Raw genomic sequence first — 6,561 nt, 5'->3', positions numbered from 1 at the left:
TGTCTGGAGCGGAGTGTCTGGCTGCTTCCTCCACCTCCCTGCCACGCTGGTGTTAAACAAGGTTGTGAGGGTCTCAGAGCCCCTCTAACTCAGTTGGAAAAGCCCACCTCTTTTGTGAGGCTGCCCAGGGTGCCTGTGCAGCCTGACTGGCTTGTCTGGCCCTGCGAGGAGCCTCATCTGGCCACCGCACACGAGGTTCCAGGGTCCAGCCTCGGGCAGACTGGCTGTGGGGCTCTTCTACCATGCTCTGGGCACCTTCTGGCACCATTAAAGGATTTCACTGTGATCATAACAAAAAAAACCCCAACCACTAAGCATCACCACAGCCAACATTAAACCAGCAACACATGAAAACCTGGGTTGTGTTGGGAGAGGGGAATATCCCTCAGCTTGTGACCACTGGTCAAGGGGCAGAAGGAAAAGGCTTTGTACCCTGAAAAGCACAGAAGCAGGTTTTGCAAAGTCAGCTCCTCAGATCTGTGGGGTTTTATGTTTTCATTCATCCCTTTGCATCACAATTCTGTGTGCAAAATGGGGAGCATGACCTCTGATTTCAGAGGGACTAGAAAGACATTCCTCAGTATTTGTAAAACACTCCGCATGCATATTTACAAGCACCAGAAGAAAAAAATCACAAGAAAATGAACAGTTTTAGTATTCAGAGCAGGCTCTGGGCAGCGTGCAGGCAGCACGGCAGGGGCTTCACACCAACTAATGGGAAACCAGAGCATTGAATTACCTGCTCAGCCAGCGGGGCCAATCTGCCCTCGCACAGTGTGAAGACAGGCTGGAGGGACGAGTTGTCACCATGTCATTCAAGCCTCTTGCTTGACTGTGCCGGCACCGAGAGGCCACACTAAGGTTTTATGGGCAACCTGAAAGTGAGCATTTGCTAGTGGTGCGGTGCTTGGCTTTACCAGCTGTTCTTCCTGTCCAGGTTCTGCATGTATGGTTTAGATCTGTATGGATATTTTATAAAAGGTCTGCTAAAATGTGTTATTGCAGGAATAAAACTAAGTGCTTATTCATTTTTAATGAGCCATCAGGGAGAAAGCTATTGGATGCGTGTTGCAGTGTTTTTCTTCTGTTGGGCTATTTATACCAAAATGTCTTGGAGGGAAATTTGTGATTAAATTACCTGAGCGAGATACCTTTATTCGTGCTGAAAAGCCTCTCTGGCTTAGCCCAGAGGGAAGCTGTCAGAGCCACTGAAAGTGAACCACAATTCAACTTGAACAGGCGGCCTTGAAAACCATCAACAGAAAATTAGATCTAAATACTGATTTACTCTGTATTAACGCCGCTGCGGTTTCAGCTCCGGCCAAGAGCAGCCTCTGAACCCTCCGTGTGCAGAGACTAACACCAAACCCGGCACCGTCCCAGGGCTGGTCCCCGAGCTGGATGGGGCCATGTTTTCGGTGTGTCCCCCCCTCCCCGTTCTCGGCTCTCGTCCCGGCCGTTTTATGGAGAAGCCCGAGCGGTGCCCGTGAGGCCCGTCCCCCCTCTGCACACCCGGGGGGATCCGGTGCGGCCCCGGGGAGCCGGTAGCGCGGAGCGTTACCGCGAAGGGCAGCGGCCAAGGCCCAGCGCCCCGGGCTGACATCGCCCTGCCGCCCGGGGCACTCGCCACCCGGCTACTCGCTGCCGGGGCCTGCAACGCTGGGGCCCCGCCGGTTGCCACAGCGACGCCGGCCGGGCCGCTTCGAGACGTCGCTGGCCCTTTAAGGCCGTGCTGGGAGGACCGGGGAAGCCGGAAGTATTCCGCCAGGCGCTCTGGCCTTCGCGTCGTCTCGGTGGGTTTTCCGCACTTCCTGCTTCCGGCGGTGCGGGGCCTCGTGGCGGGTGGTGGGCGGCTGGGCCGGGGGGGGTGTATGTGTGCATCGGGGGGTGCGGGCGGCATCGGGGGGTGTATTGGGGGCTGAGGGGCAGGGCATGGGGCTGGGGTGGTGGTGGGGTGTATTGGGGACGGAGAGGCGGCGGGGTATGGGGTGCAGTGGGGGCTGGGGGACGGTGTGGGAGGTGGGGGGCGATGGGGGGGATCATTGGGGGCAGGGGGACGGTGTGGGAGATGAGGGGGTCATTGGGGGCTGGGGGACGGTGTGGGAGGTGGGGGGCGATGTGGGGGGGTCATTGGGGGCTGGGGGATGGTGTGGGAGGTGAGGGGGTCATTGGAGGCTGGGGGACGGTGTGGGAGGTGGGGGGCGATGTGGGGGGGTCATTGGGGGTAGAGGGATGGTGTGGGAGGTGGGGGGCGATGTGTGGGGTCATTGGGGACTGGGGGACGAGGTGGGGGGCGATGGGGGGCTGGGGGAGACGGTGGGGAGGGCTGGAGCACTGTGGGGTGTGCAAGGGGGCTTTGGGGGGTAGCGAGGGCCTGGGGGGCAGGTTGTGGGGTTCACTGGGGGGTGGGGGGGTTGCAGGAGAGCTGGGATGCTGTGCGGGGGACAAACTCGACTTACAGTTCCTCCACTGGGGAGGTGTTGGAGCCCGCACTGGGGGTGTGGGTGCGGGGTGGTGCAGGGCTGTGGGGTGGGCAGTGCCACGGAGTGGGGGTGCTGGGGGAGAGCTGACTTGGGTCCAAGGGGTGGAAAGGGCAAGCTGTGCAGCGGGGAGGGGGTTGCGTGGCCAGGGCAGGGTGTGTGCACAGCGTGGTGGTGGTCAGACCGAGACTGTGTGCTTTTCATGTGGTTTTTCCCAGAACTTTGTGTGTTGCAGGATTTTCTGCCAGGGCTGAGCCCCAGAGAAGCCACAGCCCTGAATGGCAACTGTGAGTGGTTACGTTGGCCCTCGGTGCTTCTGTTCCTGAGGTGAGTGAGAACGGGGTGAGTGGGTGATCCCTGTGTGTCCCTCCTGGGCAGGGGGCACGAGGGGTCTGTGGGCACTGCAGCGAGTGCAGGGCTGGGGAAGGGCTGCTGGGTGGTGGGGCCAGCTGGCCCAGCCTTGTACCAGCCAGCCTCACCCATGCCCGAGATCAACTCCCAGGCGGGCTCCGTGCTGGGGTTCATCCTGTGCAGTAACAGGTGTGAGCATTCATGCAGCGTTTTGATGGTCATGTATGATACTGCATACAACAGGTTCCCCCCCTAAGCCAAGGGAAAACAGCTTTTAGATTAGTTTCTTTAATGTATACTGAATCTTCTTTTGAAATTCATCTAGCAAAATTAAACTGATACTGCACTTCCTTTGCAGGCATGTTTTACAGACATGGAAGGTGGAACTTAGATACATTGCTCATATATTTTTTCACTTGATTTATCACTAGTACTATGTGAATTCGAAAACTTTGTTCCCCACATAGTAGGGAATACCGATAAGGTGGTTTCTTTACTTGAGCAAATTGTAAGGCTTTGTTGGAAGTTGTGTACTTTGCTCTCGTTACGTCTGTGATTTTCTATATGGTTTGGTTTTTCTCCTACAGCTGGGGAGTTCAGCTGGGGTCATAGCTCAGGCAAGCATGTGTTCTCACAAACACGGGAAGGGGAGCGGGGAAGGCCTGTGCTGTGAACCTGACACCAAAGTAATCCTGGCTTCTGACAAAAATTCTTTGCCAAAAAAAAAAAAAAAAAAAAAGCGCGCTTTTCCTGCTTGGTGTTGGTGTTGGTTGGCTGATCTGGCTCACAGTGAGGTCACCCCAGATGGTTGCTCCTGTACAACTGAAGAGTTGTCAGACAGTGGGAGGAAGAAGGTGCTCCTTAAACCAGCTTTGCCATCAGACTGTGTTTTGCGCTTGGCTGCAACTGATCTGCCGGCGATTGGCAAGCCTTCTTGGTGCAGTTTGGGATAAAAAAATATTTCATAGCTGCTAAAATGGGAGACCGTCCTTGCCCCCAGTCCCAGCAAACTGCTTCCTTTGCTTGCCTTGACCTGGCACTGGGATTTGTCAGGGCCTATCTGTGAGCAGATTTAACCCAGTAAAGCAGCAAAAACAAGCTGAGGAGAGAAAAATAAGTAACTTTCTAGCATGTTAATGAAGTTATGGAAAAGTGAACAGTTTCAAAGGCTGGGAGGGAGAGGAAGGACTGTGTAGTTTGGGGGAGGGAAAACCAACTTTTCTGCCCCCCCCTTTCCTCCCCACCACAGTGGCTTTGTTTTGCGGGGGAACTCTGCTACGCTGTAGAGTCCATGGTGTGCACAGTGGCCTCGGAGTAGCTGCCAGATGCTATTGTTTCCAATCAAATCTTAAAAATGGGGGCACTGCACACCAGCAGCACCTGAATTAGAAGGATGTGATTGATGTGTCTGTCTTGGGAGCTTGAATATACCGTTGCTCTGTCCAGTTTCATGCCGTTTTAACCAGATGTGTGAACTGTCCCTGATAATTTCAGTGGGGTGTTAATTTGGGAGCCTGCTGGTTTAACAAGCTCACTGTTAATTCTTTGTGTCGCACCTACTTATTCATCAGGTGGTGAATTTTTCCCACCATACGTCTCGCCCAGCTGATTCTGCCAGGGTAACCACAACACTATGAAGTATATTTCTGAAAAAACGCTGTTCATGCTGTGCCTCAGCAGAAATGAAGCAGGCTCAGGGCCTTCTGGTGCCAGACCCAAGTTCTGCGTCCCTGTGACACAACACTGATCCAGTACAAGCTTACTTTGCCGGCTCCGATATGCTCACTGAGTCTAGGAGGTTACCACTGTGCTGGCAGGCTTTCTGCTGGCCACACATCTGACTTTCTGCTGTCAGTGTGAACAAGCATCAGCTCTGGGCTGTGTGTTATGGCCGTTTCGGCAGAAATGCAGTTGCGTTCCCATGCCTGGTATGATCAGGCGCTTGCTTGGGTTGATCTGGCAGCCTTATTTTACCATGACACCGCAGGCTTGAGACTAGCTTCCCCCCAGCTGGAAAGGAGATGGTGCCAAAAGTGGTGATTGGCACTGGTGTGCTGTTGGAAGTTTTCATGGTAGAAATGCTACTGGGAAGGATTTTAAGGAGAGCTGGGGGTGGGATGCTGCCTTTCTTAGGTGCTTCACTTGATGCTGATCCAGAGAAGATGGGTCTGTGTAGGACAGTGGTCCCTAGCTGTAGCTGGATTTCTGGCTAACACCCTGACTGGGTAATGTCTCCTGCGCCAAGTGAAGCTGTGCTCAGTTTACCAGATGCAAAGTCACGTGCTTTGAATTTGCAACCAATTCTCCCTTTCTGCTTTGTCTCCTGATATTGAACTGACCTGGGCAGAGCTGTCCAACAGTCTCAGTCTGCAGATAGAAGACATTTCACTTGTGTACTGCTACAGACTGACATTTTTGATCAGTTTATTATTTGAACAAGCATTTCCCTTTCCTTTCACTGATGTCAGTCTTCCCTGGGTTACAAATTGGTATTTTTGGTCACATGGGCTGTCAGAACAAAGCATATGGAGGCCTAGATAGGGTGATTGCAAATATCCTGATTTTGCTTGCACCTGGAAAATGAGCTGTATTTATCCTTAAACCCCAAATTTATAAGTTTTGCTATATTTAAATCCTCTCAGGTTTCTAATTAAAGGAGTGAAAAGTTGGATATAAATCAGAAAAATATCTTCTAAGCTTGAAGAATTTTAATTTTAAAAACAAAGTTACTTGTCTGACTGAGGATTTTCCTGTGGGCTAACTTTTAAACGAAGTATTTTCTCAATGTAATTAATATGCAACATAGCCATTTGCAAGAGGGCCCTGGATCAAGAGGTGTTTGTGGCAGCCTTGTGGGGTCTGACTGCCTGGCGCACACGCTGAGCAGCTCTTGACGCCTGTGCCCAGCTTTCCCTGCAGTGTATTTGCTGTGGCTGAACATCCTCGTTGTTCCTTTTCAGGTGGCTGGGCCAGAAGATTGTTCTGCAGGATGGTGAGAGTGCCGCCCTTGCAGTTTGGTTATACCTGTGTCTTTTTAGGTTATAGAAAATAGTTTTGCCTAACTAGATGGTAAACATGAATAAAATCTGGTTCTCAAAGTTGACTTTCTTCCTTCATATTTAATGCTTGCTATTGCGTGTGAACAAAGGAGAAAGATTTTTAAGGTGCTGCAAGTGTGCATACAGGCAAGTAGGCATATAAAACTACTTCTACACTGACACTTGTGACTTGTGCCCGGGGCAATCACATGCTGGAGAGGTGTAGTGCTCTCTAGATGTGCTTTGGGGATCTGTGGGAGTAATTCAATCTTGAATTGAATTCAGCAGTGCCGAAGGACTTGAGAGCATCTCCTCCGTGTGCCAAGCTCCCATCTCCGCTAGAGGGTGTGAAGTTCCGCAGAATGGTTTGCTTTCGCCAAAACTGGAAAACCGGGAGACTTTCTTCCTTTAATCGGATGTGCGGGCAGCGAGGCCGCGGCGGGATTACGTTCCCGTTGAAGATCCCGGCTTTGCACGTTGGCTGGCAGCAGCCCAGGTTGCTTGTGCATTATATAACCATCAGCCGGGCTCGCCGTCCGCTCCATGTGATGGTGCTGGGCACTGGCCGGCGTGCAGCCAGGAATTACTCGTAAGCAATGTGCGTGCGTGCCCGGGGGGAGGCAGCTCTGCGGTAGGTTTGATACAGTTAGTGCCCACATCCAGTGCAGGTACCTGGAAGAGATTGCTTGGAG

General features: G+C 52.6%; 1 long non-coding RNA gene and 1 other non-coding gene across 2 annotated transcripts; both read left to right on the top strand.

Annotated features, from left to right (window-relative positions):
- Nucleotides 1-2,506: 2,506 nt before the first annotated feature.
- Nucleotides 2,507-5,929, top strand: LOC142038939 (uncharacterized). The gene is made up of 2 exons (XR_012652743.1): nt 2,507-2,807; nt 5,792-5,929. It is a non-coding gene; the product is annotated as an uncharacterized LOC142038939 (long non-coding RNA).
- Nucleotides 2,894-3,073, top strand: LOC142039286 (small Cajal body-specific RNA 16). The gene has a single exon (XR_012652861.1).
- Nucleotides 5,930-6,561: the final 632 nt, after the last annotated feature.

This window comes from Buteo buteo, chromosome 13 (assembly GCF_964188355.1).
Source record: "Buteo buteo chromosome 13, bButBut1.hap1.1, whole genome shotgun sequence".
Lineage (NCBI taxonomy): Eukaryota > Metazoa > Chordata > Aves > Accipitriformes > Accipitridae > Buteo > Buteo buteo.
The sequence above is the reverse complement of the archived record's forward strand: the minus strand, read 5'-3'. Positions and strand labels throughout refer to the sequence as shown.